The following is an 18042-nucleotide window of genomic DNA, read 5'->3' as shown; positions in this document are numbered from 1 at the left end:
GAAGGGGGTGGCGTTCAGCCTCGCCAAATCTGTGTCTAGAAGAAGAGGTACGGCTGGGCGGGGTGGTGGCATTATGACCTCTTCACTGGCATGACCCCCGTAAGATAGCCGCTGGAGCACCGGCACCCTTTGAGTCTTTCGCTGGCGCGCCGGCTCCTTCAAGACTGCCTGCAAGTCCTCCGAGCGAGTGGAGTAGGAATATCTCGACGTCGTCACCGGACGTGAGGGTTGATCGGTACTATCCTGCGCGCTAGGCTTCTCTACAGGCGCGTCAGATTCTCCAACCCTGTAGCTTCTGGTGATAAAAAGGGAGGGAGTGTGCCGCTGGCTCTGACTGCCTGAACGGCGTGGTTGGGTGCGCTCACTGTGGCCTCCCACAGTGAGACTTCTCTATAGGCGCGCTAGACTTCTCTACAGGTACTATCCTGTGCGCTAGACTTCTCTACAGGCACGTCAGATTCTCCAACCTTGTAGCTTCTGGTGATAGAAAGGGAGGGAGTGTGCCGCTGGCTCTGACTGCCTGAACGGCGTGGTTGGGTGCGCTCACTGTGGTCTCCCACTCTAGCAACACCCTTCCCTTTGACATGCCGTTTGAGATCTTCCATCTCCGCCACCAAACTCCTGATGACGGCGTCTTGGTCCCTTAACTTGTGCTCCAGATGTTTAGCGTGCGATTCTCTTCGCCGCCGGTGCCCGTCTGGGCTCCGAGAGTGACCAAAACTTCTACCGCACTTATCCCGCGTATCTCTTGAATGTCCTCCTAGGGAAGTCTCCAGGTCCACCATGTTTGGAACGGCAGGGAGTCCGTCTCTCCGTTTGGCTGACTCTGGGGTGACACCGTCGATGGCGAACAACGGTATCTCGTCGTTGTTCGCCATAGAAGGCGATCAGATGAGCTTGGAAGACAAGGTTTTGTCTATCAGGTTCCCACAGACGGCGCCAATTGTACGGGGAGCAAATATTCGGTAATGCCCATACTTCTTTCGTCCAAGCTCCTCGTCTGTCCGATCGACCTGCGAACACAACGGCGGCGAGCTACTCGGCGGTGTGTGGCCGGAAAACCCCTCCGACGGTCAAGTTAGCGCACACACTACAAGAAAAGTCACTTTTGGCGACTAAATTTTTAGTCGCCAAAAGTCTGTTTTTAGTCGCCGAAAGTCGAAATTTGACTTTCCTCGACAAAATTCTTTAGTCGCCACATTTGTCACGTATACGTTGTCGGCGTAGGCATTGGTGACTAATATTTTTTTAGTCGCCAAAAGACAGGTCTTTCGGGACTAAAATGTTAGTCACCAATAGTGTTTTAGCCTTTTGAAAATCATACATTTACCGACTAATAATTTAGTCACCAATACTCAATCAATCGCCGACTAAACGGCTTAGTTGCCAAAATCAAGACTTTTGGCGACTAAAATATTAGTCGCCAAAGGTGTTCGTCGGAAAAAAAAAAAAACCACTTTTTTTTGGTTTTTCTGAGTTTCGAACCATGCCCAACCATCCCACATTGCAACCTTTTTTGCAACACACTCCCTCCACTATGCCACTACAACATCACATGAATATATTTGCAATATATATTATTTATATAATATATTGACAGTATTAATACAAAACAATATATATAAATATAATTATTTTAATTCAATATAATTTATGTAAAAAATAAATTATTTATTAAAAAAATTGTAGGCCACTTTTGGCGACTAAATCCATTATTTAGTCGCCAATTCTATGATTTTTGGGCTACTAGTTATTTTTTTGTCGGTAAAAAAACAAGTTGAAATTAAAAATAGTAGTTTTGGCGACTAAATCTGTTTTTAGTCGCCAAAAACGTGTCCTTTTGGCTACTAAACTGAATTTTAGTCGCCAATTCACCGTTTTTAGCTACTAATTTTTTTTTTGTAGCCAAAAACCTTCATTTTCAGCGACTAATCTTTTTTTAGTCGGAAAAACACCTATTATCGGCGACTAAAATGTTTTTTAGTCGCCAAAACCATCACTTTTGGCTACTAAATTATTTTAGTCGCCAAAAACCGTCACTTTTGGCTACCAAAAAACCTTTAGTCGCTAAAACCCCTACATTCTGCGACTAAACTGCCTTTTAGTCGCTAAAAGCCTGGTATTTGGTGACTAAACTATTTTAGTCGGCAAAAGGGTTCAATTTTGGCGACTAAATCCATTTTAGTCGCCAATTATACAACTTTCAGTGACGAAAAATGAATTTTTAGTCGCCAAAAACGCTTTTTCTTGTAGTGACACTCAGGGATAGATAGAGAGAGGAGAGAGTTAAGTGTTTTTGGTTTATCTCACCAAATGATGTTTTGTCCCCAGCATGGGGGTGCAGCCACGCTTATATACTTTCTGCGCTCAACCCTGCACCCATTAGTCTCTCGACACGTAGTGCTGCCCTCCCATCTGTCAGCACAAATCCAGCAATCACCACCTAACCCAACCTTCAGGCTACATTAACGGGAACTCGATAGCCCGGCGGAATCACCTCGGCCTTCCACGACCGTGCTGCGTAGCGTGCCCGAGTGCTCCACTCACCGAGCTCCATAGCAGCCGAGCTCGGTTGCACTCCGGCAGGACCGAGTTCCAGACAGGTTACACTGGCATTCAGAAGACTTTCCCACCGAGCTAATTGTGCTCCCACAAAACTGGGTAGCAGACGGTCATCTCGGCTAAATAGATCTCGAGGATAGGCCTTGGCCGAGCAAGTCCAAATCCGGGGAAGCTCGGTCCAAACATGGGACCTGGACCTCAGACCTGGGCCTGGACTGAGCAAGACCATCTCAAAGGAAGCCCCAGTTAGCTCAGCCCTACCCTGTTCGGCTCCTTCCACAGCCCAAAGCCAGATTATAAATCCCCCTCTCAGATAGTATTGGGCCAAATGATCTATTTTGTGTACCAACTTGGTTGAGTTTTAATTAATGAATTTTGGAAGCCTCTTGTGTTAGAGATAAAGCTGAATTTGGATTGGTGTTCTCATAATAATGGCTACCAGATTGATAATAGAATGACTTGTCTATTCTTAAGCTGGAGGCCTTAAGCTAGTTACTTCTAACGAATCAATGAGGTTATGATGAGGCTGATCCATGGCAAAGAAAGGGCTATTATAGGCAGGCCTTGTAAGGCTGATTATGTTCCTCTGCAAGGAAGCTTCATGGGGATTTGTAGCAGTCAATATTTATATGTTTCGGTGCAACAACTAAGGAATTCTTAAACCTAGAAGCAAGCAGAAGTTGATATTGCTCTGTTGTTTATTTTATTTTCTTTAAGAGACTTCTTATCTCCTTTTTACCTTTCTTTCCTTCAATTTTCTTTTAGATAAATTAGCCACATTTCGAAAACCTTGAGCAGACTGCATGTACCTACTAGCAGTGAGGAAACATAGGGTGTTATGATTGAAAAATTAGTGCTTCTTAAGGAAAAAAGGCTTGGAAAGGTGCTAAACGATGAATTTGGTGTTAGAATCAAAATGGATTTTTGGTATTACATATCAAAGATACCAGATTAGTAGATACCAGATTAGTTGTGTAAACTTCTATTGACAAAGTACGAAATAGATGGAGGCATAATACACATGCAAAAATGGAAATATTTTTCAATAAGTTTCTGTGAGTATGGATATAATATAATTTTACGGGTGTACCACCTTGACAAAGTTTTAATATTTTATTTTGAAATTATTTTATATTTATTGGGTTTCATTATTTAGTTAGGATTTAAATTTTTTTTTTTTGGGGGGGTTCATTATTTAGTTTGGATTTAATTATTATAATTTTTTTTAATAACTTTTATCAGGATTTTCCAACATGCCTATGAATAAGCCTATATGTAATAGGTTTTGTAGACTTGGTTTGGATATTAATTAATTGAAAGTTGATTTGTGAAATTGGTTCCTCCCCTTTTTTCTGTGTCTGCTTCCTACTTCTCTATATTTCTTCTTCTCCTTACTTTTCTTCTAGTGCTACATCACATCATAATTATCAAATCGTGAATCAAAATAACCTTGTACTGAATCACGAATCGAATCGAATCGTGGATCGTAAAGATTTGGTCACTTTATATAAATTACTTAGAAAAATATATCTACACACTTATATGTTAAATATATCTTATAAATATAAAATATTTAGACTTAAATCAATGAACATGGTGTTTTGAATGATAAGCATGTCGTCTAATAGGTAAGAAGTTAACACAGGTTCCCATGTAAGATCACCATTAACCATTCTTAATAAAAAAAAGTAAACAAAGGCAAACTCTTAATTTCTAAATAATAATAACTTAAAACACCATATTGATATTTCATAAGCTTATATCCTTATTTTCTACTTCAATATTACCTCACCCATATAATATTGAAGGACCTTTCTTTCAATTAAATAGCAATAGATAATTCATATTGCAAGTTACTCTTTTTTTTCTTTTTCTTTTTTTCAACAACAACAAGAATATATTAAGGCACAAAGCCAAAGAGAGGAGGATGAGGCATCCTTAGAAAATACACTATAATTTCTTTTAATATAAAAAATAAAATAAAATAATTGAGGAGAAAAGTTAAAAACATATTGTGTCCGACTCACTCAATTTGATTTGATCCCATTGAAAACTGCGTCATCTCCAAAATAATAACAAATCATATATATATGTTAGTTATTTTTGTACTAAACACTATTAGAAGTTGTATTATGCCATTTTAACTTTAAAAAAATAAAAAAAATAAAAATAAAAATAGAGAAAAAATGAATCAAAATATGATAGTCATGATAGTTTCAAGAATTGCATGAATTGTTAAAATTGAATCAAATCGTGAATCAATAGTGAATCGTGTGATTCACTAGAGATTCACATCAAAATAGATTCAGTCATAAATTTGTATCGATTTTGCAAAACGATGTAAATAAAATCGTGAATCATAAAATTCTTATAACAAAGCATCACATGTTGATGTTGACAAGGCAACTTCATGACAATTAGCTTTAAGGGAGATTGTCTCTGGTGATCATGGTGAGAGTTCTCTCAAGTATTGATTATTTTGTCCACTTGTTATTGCAGACGATGAAGGGGTTTATGTGGCTCATTTCAAACCCAAGGCCTGACTTTTAGCAGAAATTTAGGCTGTGTTTAGTTGGAGGATTTGATGAGAGAAAGGGAAAGAGGGAAATAGAAAGAAAAAGAAAGAATTGATAGGACTCAAATTCCAAGTTATGTTTGGTTGAGTTGGGAATTTGAGAAAAAAGAGGCTAGGTGAACCAAAAGACAAAAAAGTGGGATTGCATTTCCCTCTCATTTTCATTTTCCCTGCGTTTTCCATGATAACCAAACAAAAAGTGAGATTGTATTTCCTTTTCTCTTTCTATTTCTCTCATTAAATCCTCCAAACAAACATAGCCTTAGGGATCATTTGGCAATAAGCTAATTTAGCCAAAAGGTCAAAAAATCACTAAAAAAAAAAAGCTAAAAAATCAAAATGCCATAAAAAAAAAAGCACGTTTTTTTCATAAAAAGCCATTCCCAAACACTTCATTTTTTTTCACCTATATTTTAGCTAAGGAGCCACAAAAAAACCATTTCCCAAACAAATTGAATATTGTGATGTCATCACTACAACAAAAAGCACTTTTGGCGACTAAAATTACATTTGTTGTCGCTGAAAGTAGTACAATTGGCGACTAAAATGGAATTAGTCGCCAAAATTGATAACTTTTGCCGACTAGAAGAGTTTAGTCGCCAAATATAATGGTATTAGCGACTAAAAGGCAGTTTAGTCGCTGAATGTAGGGTTTTTAGCGACTAAAGGTTGTTTAGTAGCCAAAAGTCATGGTTTTTGGCGACTAAAACTGATTTAGTAGCCAAAAGTGATGGTTTTGGCGACTAAAAATAGTTTAGTCGCTGAAAGTGAAGCTTTTTGACTACAAAAAAAAATTTAGTAGCTAAAAACAGTCCTTTGCCGACTAAAATTCAGTTTAGTAGCCAAAAGGGGACGTTTTTGGCGACTAAAGGTGGAACTTAATTTTTTAGCGACTAAATAATAATTAGTAGCCGAAAATGATAGAATTGGCGACTAAAAATTTAATTTAGTCGCCAAAAGTGGCCTAAATTTTTTTTAAGTAAATAATTTATTTTTTACATAAATTATATTGAATTAAAAAAATTATATTTATAGATATTATTTTGTATTAATATCGGTTAATAAACTATATAAATAATATATATTACATATATATTCATGTGATGTTGTAGTGGCATAGTGGAGGGAGTGTGTTGCAAAAAGGTCTGGAATGTGGGACGGTTGGAGTTCGAAACTCAGAAAAAGCAAAAAAAAGTGGGGGTTTTTTTTTCCAACAGAAACACTATTTTAGTCGCCAAAAGTCTTTATTTTGGCGACTAAACGGTTTAGTCGGCGATTAAGTGAGTATTGGCGACTAAATTATTAGTCGGTAAATGTATGATTTTCAAAAGTGTAAAACACTATTGGCGACTAAAATTTTGGTCGCTAAAGACTTGTATTTTGGCGACTGAAAAAGTTTTAGTCGCCTATACCTCCGGCGACCACATATACGCGACAAATGTGGCGACTAAAAAATTTTGTCGGGGAAAGTAAAATTTCGACTTTCAGCGACTAAAAATTTAGTCGCCAAAAATGCTTTTTTTTTGTAGTGCATCGATATTTCTTCATTTTTAGATTCCCCCCTCTTTTAAAGTTTTGGCTAGTAAATTTACTTGGATAGAAGATCGTGGTTGTTGGATACAAATAGCCTTTCTCTGCAACGAGAGAGAGCTTGGACCTTGAAAATTTAATAACATTTACCCAAATGAATGATATTATGATATCTACGGAAATGAACTAGTTGCCCATGTGTCATGAAAAACAAAATGGACACATTTTAAATGATCATTGCTAATATATATATCAGTGACTGGTTGATATTACCATTGATCTGGAATCACAGTTTCTGATATTATTCTGATAGAGAATTGTTTACAAGTAAGAAAAATAAATTCAAAAGAATAGAACATATGCTGATATCAATACGTTGATCCTTCAGTTATTTCTCAATTTTGATTGAATTTTGTTCTCTTATAGCTACAAGTTTTTTTTTTGATCGGCCTTACAGCTACAAGTTAACCGCAGTGACTAGGACAATGTCATTGGTGCCTTGCCATATCTGAAGGTAAATCGTCAAAATTAGAGGTGATGTTTCAATTGTTTTGGAAGATGATTTCTCCCGTTTTGTGTAAACTATAAAGGAATCTATTAATGGTTCAAGTTCTCCTAATCAACTTGTGTAATGAAATTTTTTAACCTTCAAGTTCAAATTCAATTTTGTTGAGTAAACGGAAATGCAGTCATAGGATGGACACAACACACACAATATGATGAAGTTGGTTTTCATGGGGATTGAGTTTTGCACAGCTTTGTTCCTTGCAGCTTTCAAGCACTGGTAACTTTAGCTTTCTTGGCACTGCATTCGGGTGTTTTTATTTATTTATTGTGTAGCATGCCAAGACTAGTTAACAGATAGTTGTATTAAATTAAAGGGTCTACTTAAATTTGCATCAATATTGGTTTCAGTTAACTGATGTTTATTTTTTTATCAACCATTAGCAAGGAAGTAGACCATCAATAATTGGTATTTTTGGGCAAAAGTTCGATGGCTCTTTAAACCACTGCTATGTGGTAGCAACTGTTAGGTTTTATCTATAATGTGTTTGCTTGATTAACCATTTCCTCTCTGTAGAGGCCTAAATTTGAAATATTTGTTATCCTTGCACAACTCCATGGTCATGAATGTCTATCCCATCTTCTTTTGCCTCATGATCTTGCATCATATTTCTCAAACATTTTATTTTTATTTTTGCAATTTTTCTTTTGGAAGAATTACGACCATAGTTCTTGTAGTTTTGTCTTTTGTGTTAATTTAGTTTTTGTTCTAATTACATCAATTTTACCTTTGAATTTTTCACATTTTGTCAATTTAGTCCAATTGATAATGGCTCTTTATAAACTACACTAAAACCAAAGAGCAAACTAGTCTATTCACTCTCTTAAAAGTGATTGAGGGGTTGCCATCCAATTTAAAATGTTGCATTCTCTTTTGAATGCACTATTTCTGCCTTGATTTCTGTTCAATTTCTTGACGGATGTTATCAATCGGACTAAATTAACACAATGTGAAAAATTGAAGAGTGAAATTGCTATAATTGGAACTACATAGATCAAATCGACACAAGAGGTGAATTACAGAGGGTACACGTATATTTTTTCTTGTTTTATACATCTCTAGGGATTGTATGCTTTTTTCATCATGTTAAAATATGTTATATGCCATTATGTGGTTGTCCATTCCTGTAAAAAAATTACGTTAATCGGATATCTATAGTCCTTTGATCGGAAAATATTTTTGTCAATGGTAAATATGATTTTTAAAGTAAATTGTTAATAAAAATGTATTCCAATCAAGAAACTATTGATATCTGATTAATGCAATTTTTTGCAGGGATAAAGTACTGGACATGCTCTACACATTGAACGGTTCAGATTATTGAAACGGGACTCGTGGTGGGCGCCATGGTTCCAACAATAGTGGACTGGAGAAATGCCCATCCCTTTCTCTTATTGTAAGGTCTCTTCTAAATGGCCATTCTCTGATGATGTTAGGTTCATTACCTTCTAACATGTTTGCCATGGTCAATTGCAACTTCTTTTTACAACACAGTTATAATCTAACCTAGGGGAGGGGGAGGTGAGACTCGAAACCTAGACTTGAGGTCTAGTGAAAGGGGCCCTTACCACTTGGGCTACCCTTTTGTCTCAACTGCAAAATGTCGTTGACAGCAAGGCAGGCAAGTGGTATGACAGAGAACTGACGAAACTTTTGAGTTTTATATAAATGGGTTGCATAGTGCTCTTATTAAATTCCTATTAATAGTGAGAGATCTAATCACACATGCATGCTATTTTCTCCTATACTTTTCAGAAAAATGTTTCTTAATTGAGGATTACAATAATCTATTTACCCTAATCTTCTCTAGTTAAATATCCATCTTAGCATAAATTATATGTATATTTCATGGGTCATTATTAGGTAATTTTATTTTCACAAACTAATTTCTATCCATTCATACACTTAATGAAGAATTTTCTTAATATACTTTCGTCCTGGAATAAAAATATCTAGGACAAAAATATCATGATATCCATATCTTGTTGCACCCAAATTCCAATTCTAAGACACCACAACTATCCTCCATCACTTGTGTCACCTCTCTCTTCTGCCATCTCCTCTTGTTGTCTCTTTTTCTTTTGCCTGTGACCACCTTCCGATATGAGTCATACAATCTTACAAGTCTCTTGCCGCGAACCACTTACTTTCGAGTTGATTGTGGAGATTTATGATGGAAAGGGGATGAGCTGATAGAGTGGTGGAAACGGCCGCGAATGATGAGTTGGTGGATGAAACAAAATTTTGAGCTTTGAAATTGAAGATGAGAGTATTATTAGAATAAATGGATGTGTACTGAGATTTTTTTTATTTTTTGCTGTGTACTGAAAAAGCGTGCATTGAGTTGAATCGGTGTGAATAGAATTACCCTTTATTATTGTTCTACTGCTATGTTGTATTCATCTTTTCAACCAATTCTTAAAGAAATTGCGTACAATTTGATTTTGATCCATACTTTTAATGGTGGCTATTAGCATATAAGAAAACGAACGCAAAAAATTTGATCAAAACAATGCATCTGTAGTTCTCATTTGGGATGAGCTAATTTAACCTAGTTCAAAAAATTGTGTTTGGGATAAATTTTTATTTTTTTAGTATTTGATGGTTGTGAGAAAAAAAAATGAAATAATTATAATTTAGATTACTAAATTAGCTTGTTTTGTCTTTATTAATTAATTTAACCAAAATAGTTCATGCCAAACGAGGTTATAATATATGTACATGAATAAGTTTTATGAAAGTGCGTTCAAAAGTTGTTTTTTTTTTTTTTGCTATTATCCACCAAAATTAACAATTATTTTGTTGTTTTCCTCCATTAAAAAAATATGATAGTGTATGCATAGTTACTTTTAGGGTAAATTACAAACACACCCTTGAAGTTTACTTCAATTATAAATTACTCTCTATGATTTTAAAAATTACATTATACCCCTAAGATTTCTAATTTCATAACAAATAGGTCCTTTTATTAATAGATTATCAAATTAATTAACAATTTTCAATAATGTTAAAATTTTATTTCAATTAATAATTCAGATAATTTTATTATTGTATAGGTGAACAGTTAGAAATTTCACATTTTCAATTAATTCTGTTAAATAAAAAATTTTGACAGGGAGGTATTTGTAATTTTTCAAATTACAGGAGACAATTCGTATTTTAAGCAAACCTCAGTAGATGTATTTGTAATTTACCCTTATTTTTAATTAATGTGCTAAAAAAATGTTATTCAACAACCATCCTACTAATTGATTCCTCAAATATTTTTTTAAAAAAAATACAGTGAATGTTTTTCAATCCTTAAATCAAAACATGAACAACTCATAATATTTTTAAATCCCTCAATCAACAAACACATGAACAAATGTTAAAATTTTTTAAACCCTAAATCAGAACATGAACATATCTCATAATATTTTTCAAACTCTAAATCAAAATATGAACAAATCAAAATATTTTACAAACACTAAATGAAAACATAACAATAAGAAACAGAGAATCAGAAAATCAAAACAAGAAAATGAAAAATACTTAGAAACCCCTAAATCAACCATGATTAGAGAATCAAAATATGAAGTTCTAACCAACAAAAAGCTACAAATTATAAATCAAATCATCAAAAATAAAAAAACTCGAAAATGAATAAAGAGAGATTCTTCAATATCTGAAGAATAACCCTCTTTTAGGATTGAAGATCTAACTTCACACATCTCAAAGCAACTCACAGATTGAACTTTGAAGACAAAAAAACAAGGAGAAGCTTTGATTGGTTACATGAGAGAGAGCAAAAGAGAAACATAGAGTTTGGATTACTTTGTTTTTTTTTGATTCGGTCTTCTCTTTCTTTATATATTTGTTTTGCCTTTTCAATGTTTCTCCTTGAAAAATGATGGAGCCTTTTCAATTTTTCTCTTTGAAAAAAGAGTTGACAGAAGTAGCTTTGTGAAGTGTGAGAGACAAACATTGTAAACTGTGAAGTGTTTATGAAACGCTTGGTGGGTGGGTTAAAAGAGAAAAGCAAAAGACAATTGAAATATCACAAACTAATTAAATCAAGACAGGTGTACATTATTTGTCGATCAGGTCGGTTTCGACAGATGAAAAAAAATACAAAAATCACTACCGATTGTGAATTTGAAAAAATCAAATAAAATGAACCGCAGCCAACCATCTACCTTGTCGAGACCGTTCGTTATTTGTTGGGTCCGGTCAGTTCGGGCAGGTTCAGCAGGCGGACGGTTTCCATGAATAGCTGTAGATGGATAGCTACGGGTTGGATCAGGGCCCTAACCTCGATTACCCTCCGTCACCGTTTGAGTCGTCGTCACTCAAGAAGGAGTCGGAGAAGATAGGGTGGTGCGATTGAGGGGAATCGAAGTTGGTGGTGGTGGTTGTGGAGGAGTATGGGTCAACCATTGTTAGGGTTTTACTGAGATAGATTAGCGGCGCTGGATAAAGGTGGTCTGTGAAACCCTAACCCAGCAAAAACACATCTCTCTCTCTATATATATACATGTTTTGTATAGTCTTAGATCTGGTTTGTATAGTCTCAAATCTCCTTCATCAACTGTGGGTCTTCTAAACCCACCACTGTAAACAACGATGACCAACGTTTCACCAGTGATTCGTTCAAGTTAGGATAACAATTTTTGCCTTCAACTCGAACAATCTCATTCAAAGACTCCAACCTATCACCTAGTTCTTCCCTAGTCTACCACACGGCTACGGTTTTCACAAGACCTTCGAAATATTTGTTTCAAGATTAGAGACAAACGGGCCCACTTGGTACGGCTTCATTTCCACCGAATTGATTCTTCGAATTTTGATCTTTATGATTCTCAATTTTGTTCTATGTAGTTTTGATGATGATGATGATGATAATGAGTTGTGTGTGTGTGTGTGTGTGTTTCATCTGTTTAAAGAAAACCCCCTTCACTTCTTCTTGTTTAATTATTTGGATCCTCTTTCTTTCTTTTTTTTTTTTTTTTTTTTTTTGTAGTTGTTGTTCCTGTGTGTATTTCTTAGATCTAATATGCTCAAATTTTTGTTTTATGTTTTTTGTTTTTGTTGTTGTTGTTGTTGATGATGATGAAACAACTTGCAACATATAGGAAGAAAAAGACGGCTTGCAATAGATAAAGAGAAAGAGAAAGAGAGATAGATCCAGTAGTTCTTAGCAACAAGACAGTAACAAAGATCACAAATAAAGATGGAGTCCTTCTCTTCCTCTGGAAATTAATAGAAAATAGTAAGCAAGTGTTCATGATCATCACAATCTTCAGGCTCATGAGTCAATAAAGTACAACCAACATGAAGATCCAGACTACATGATTGCAAAGATAGATTTTTTTTTCTTTTTCAACAGATAGATTTCAATGGAGATTTTTTCAACAATTAGAGAGAAAAGATATATGGAGAGAGAAACAGATAGAGAGAGAAAAGAGAAGTGCATAGAGAAACAAATAGAAAGAGAAATGTTTGAAAATTGTGTGAATTTGAATAGATAGAAAAAATAGGTTATAAAAATTCAACAAATAAAAAAATTGAATAGATAATTTCAAAATTTTGAACAGATAAAAAATAATTTGAACTGTTAGTCAAAAAATGTCAATTGATAAAAAAAAAAAAAATCAACAGATAAATTAAGGGATAAAATTAAAAACAAAATGTCCTTCAAAATAAACAAAAGGACTTTTTACTAAATAATTTCACAAATGGTGTATCTCTCACCAATAAAAAATATTCACTGAATTTAATAACTTTTCAATAATTTTCTCTAAAAAAGTTAATAAAATACATGAGACAAAAATAGTAAAACATTCAAGTTGAAAAAATGACAACTTAATAAATTTTGGGCAAAAATTAATTGGTCAAAACTTAAAAAAGTAGTTGCCAAAATTTGGCAAATCATTTGGTATGCTGTTAGGTAGGTCTTTTGACTCTCTTTAGGGAGGTTCGCGGTTCGGCCTTGGATGGTTTGCAGATTTGTTTGGACTTGTTCACATGTATGTGGTTTGGAGAAACTTCAATCCGCAACCATCCGTAGTGCGAGTTGCGGTTTGTGCAAATAGGGTTCGCAGATGTGCGGGAGGTTTGCGGATTAGACTTTTTTCAATTTCCAAATTCAATTTCAATTTCCAGATTCAATATAATATAAGATTGATTTCAATTTCAAAAGTAATTAACAGATTTAATTTCCCCTCCATGAAGAAGTAGATTCAATTTCCTACAATGTTCATAGAGCAACACAAAAACATTCAAAAATAATGTTCTCTACAACATTTCTTTTTGTATCATGAAATTAGGGTTTGGTGTGTTGGCCAAAAATATCTAGGATAGGATGAATGAAATCAACAGTCCATGTTTTTTTATTAAAAAAAAAAAATCCATGTGCGGGTGGGTTCTTGCGGGTGCAGATAACCCACCTGTAACCCACAATTATGCCATATTTCAAACTGCATATGCCCGCATTGTGTCTGCGAAACCGCCTATTTGTATACGGATCGGTTCAAGTTGAACGGATTGGACAGTTCGGACAATCCTATGCCCAGCCTTATTCTTTTGTGTTCAGATCACTAAATGCGAGGTTGGTTTCAAAATGACAAAACCAACATCTGGTGCACTGATGTTCAAAATATCATAATTTAACGATTAAATTATATTTTTCCCCTTTTATGTTCGTTATTTTTTTATTTTAATTTTTAAAATTTATTTTTTTCCACCTTTTATGTTTTAAATTTTTTTCAATTTACTCTTAAAACTAATCTATATTATAAATTAAATAGAAAATGACACATTAACAGTTATGTGATATAAAAATATTTTATTATATATAACTCACATCTGTGACATAAACTTAAATTTTAATATAATAATATATATTTTTATGTTATGTGATAGTTATTATGGTATTTTCTATCTAATTTTAAACGGAAATTAGCTTTAGAAGAAATTGAAAAGAACTTAAAACATAAATGGTCAAAGTGAGAAAAAATAAATTTTAAAGGCCAAAGTAAAAAAGTGGTCAACCATAATGGGGCAAAGTATAATTCATCCTAATTCATCAGTGTTATTTCAATAATACAAATTTGAGAAAATTGTTGGAGATGAATTTAAAAGAGTCATTTGTTTGGTTTTGCATTGGATTTTGACATATACTTTTATTTTAACAATGATTGAGATTTCTTTTTTTTTTATTATTTATTGATATCAATAGTTGAGATTCAAAACGAGTTATGAGGATCCCAAAAAAGGAGTGCGAAGCATTTTTCTTTTTATTTTTTGGGATAAATATGCCCTTCACAATAATATTATAAATTTTTGTAACTTAAATAATAAAATAGCATGTTATCACAAATTAGATAACACTACAAATACCTGTAATTTTTATTGTAAAAAGTTATAATTTTTTTAAATAGGTATATTACATTAATCTCCCTTAAGATTTGAAGAAAATACAGTTAGCTTTACAGTTTTGGCATAATTACGTTGAGTTTTCTTGAGATTTTAATTCATATAATAGTTGACTCTGTTTTCATCAATAATTTATTAGTTATATGGATTAAAAAAATAAATTTTTCATATTTTTTACACGAAAATATATACTTTACTTTGTTTTTTGTTTTTGTTTTTGTTTTTGTAATTTCACATTATTTGCATTATTTTTGGTCTATTTAATTTTACTAAAAAGAAAGTCAATATAATTATGTTAAAACTATAAAATTTATAGTATTTTTTTAAATATCAAAAGAGATCAATATAATTTATTCTTTTTAAAATGTACATTTTTATAAGAATGAATATTGTAATTTTTTTTTTTTTTTTTTGGCTACTCATTAAATGTTAGTAAGTGTAAGCCACTTACGTACTTGTATTAATCCGTTTAGCAAAAAATGATGAAAATTTCATTTTAAAGAGGGTATAAGATATTAGATTTAAGATAAAATCTTATTTGATAATAAGAATGCGTTAAAAAAGTTGCCGACGTTGAAAAAGTCACTGAAAAATTTTATGGGCTCTAGCAAAGTTGTCGGAAAATGTCCGGAAAAGTCGGCGACGGTGGGAGTGGCAGCGGTAAGGCTAAAAATTATGTGATATTCAACAGATATGGTATTGAATGAGTGACATGTGTTACATTTCAACAGATAGGTTGTTTGGTAAATTTTAACAGATAGAAAAATAAGTTTGGTGAATTTCAACAGATAGATAATTAGGTGAATTTTAACAGATAAAATTTCAAAACATAGACAAATAAATTGATTTTAACAAATAATTATTTTTTTAGATAAATTATATCATTTTAACCCAAAAAAAAAAAAAAACTTAAATCTTATAGCTCAAAAAATTTAAAAATAAACTTAAGATCTAAGTGTCCTTCATTTCTGCCAACAAGGCATGTGGGAAACCCGAAAAAAATAAAACTTAAATCTTATAGCTCAAAAAATTTAAAAATAAACTTAAGATCTAAATGTCCTTCATTTATGCCAACAAGGCACGTGGGATTTGTGATGGGCACACCAAATAATGTCCTTCATTTATGCCAACAAGGCACGTGGGATTTGTGATAGGCACACCAAATAATGAGTTCCAATACAAATAGATGAAAGTTGACCACTTTTAAATTTAATTTTACAGCAGTAATTGGGAGCTCTAGTAGAGCTGTTCTAATAGCAGCTCTACTGAGCTGGTAAAAAAAATAAAAAATAAAAAAATACTAGAAAAAGACAAAACAGTGGTAAGAAGAAGGTAATTTAATGCTAAGTTTAGAAGTGCTCTTTTAGAGCTCTAAAGCAATTTTTGTTTATTTTATTGTAAGAAAAATGCTTCATACCACTAATTTAGCACCACTAATGCACCACTAATGATGTGGCATCATGTGGATCCCACCATTGATGTGATAGTTTGGCCTTTTTTTTTTTTTTTTCTTTTCTTTATATTGCCACTTCATTAGTGATATTTTTAAAGCTTCAAATTTAGTGCTCTAAATCACCCGTCTTTATTGTAAACAGTTTGTTCAAGGAAGTCACATGGGTGGCCTTACACAACTTTTTTTACTATTATTATTATAAAAATATTATTTATCCACCTTTTAAGGTGGTTGAGTATATCTAGATCGATTCTTTTTAACAAAGAAATCAATCTTAAACCAACAAATTTCAATAAAAGAACTTATAAAAGGTGAGATTTTGATCCTCTTTTATTTCATGAAAGGGTTTGGTTATGGTGTGCAACTTACACCTTACACCTTATACCTTACACTTACACCTTATACTTACACCTTTTGTAAAAAATTAAACCTTACACTTACACCTTTTTTGAGGTTGCACACCATGTGCAACCCACTTACACCTTACACCTTACCCTTACACCTTACACTTACACCTTATACTTATACTTACACCTTACACTTACACTTTTTGTGTAAGTGGCACATGGTGTGCACTTGCACACTTAAGAAAACTCCTTCATGAAAATGAAGGTGTTTCATTTGATAAGATTGTAATGTAGTATCAAAATTCAAAACTAAGTGTCTATAAGATTAGAATTTTATAAATTAAATAGAAAATGACACATTAATAGAAAATGACACATTAATACTTATTTTGTAAACTAGCAGTCTATAAGATTGTAATATATTTTTTTCAATTTACTCTTAAAACTAATCTATATTATAAATTAAATAGAAAATGACACATTAATAGTTATGTGACATAAAAATATTTTATTATACATAACTCACATTTGTGACATAAACTTAAATTTTAATATAATAATATATATTTTTATGTTATGTGATAGCTATTATGGTATTTTCTATCTAATTTTAAACAGAAATTAACTTTAGAAGAAATTGAAAAGAACTTAAAACATAAATGGTCAAAGTGAGAAAAAATAAATTTTAAAGGCCAAAGTAAAAAAGTGGTCAACCATAATGGGGCAAAGTATAATTCATCCTAATTCATCAATGTTATTTCAATAATATAAATTTGAGAAAATTGTTGGAGATGAATTTAAAAGAATCATTTGTTTGGTTTTGCATTGGATTTTGACATATACTTTTATTTTAACAACAATTGAGATTTCTTTTTGTTTTTGGGCTCCCACAATCCTTTTAGATCTCAACTATTGATGGTGTGGGACCCCACACCATCAATAATTGAAATCCAAAAGGAGTTGTGAAGATCCCAAAAAAGGAGTGCGAAGCGTTTTTCCTTTTATTTTTTGGGATAAATATGCCCTTCACAATAATATTATAAATTTTTGTAACTTAAATAATAAAATAGCATGTTATCACAAATTAGATAACACTGCAAATACTTGTAATTTTTATTGTAAAAAGTTATAATTTTTTAAAATAGGTATATTACATTAATCTCCCTTAAGATTTGAAGAAAATACAGTTTGTTTTACAGTTTTGGCATATTTACGTTGAGTTTTCTTGAGATTTTAATTCATATAATACTTATCTCTGTTTTCATCAATAATTTATTAGTTATATGGATAAAAAAAAATAAATTTTTCATATTTTTTACACGAAAATATATACTTTACTTTACTTTGTTTTTTTTTTTTTTTTTTTTGTGATTTCAAATTATTTGCATTATGTTTGGTCCATTTAGTTTTACTAAAAAGAAAGTCAATGTAATTATGTTAAAACTATAAAATTTATTGTATTTTTTTAAATATCAAAAGAGATCAATATAATTTATTCTTTTCAAAATGTACATTTTTATAAGAATGCATATTGTAAATTTCTTTTCTTTTTTTTTTTTTTTTTTTTTTGCTACTCATTAAATGTTAGTAAGTGTAA

This window comes from Camellia sinensis, unplaced genomic scaffold (genome assembly GCF_055761805.1).
Source record: "Camellia sinensis isolate YWXY unplaced genomic scaffold, ASM5576180v1 Unanchor10, whole genome shotgun sequence".
Lineage (NCBI taxonomy): Eukaryota > Viridiplantae > Streptophyta > Magnoliopsida > Ericales > Theaceae > Camellia > Camellia sinensis.
Note: the sequence above shows the minus strand (reverse complement) of the source record.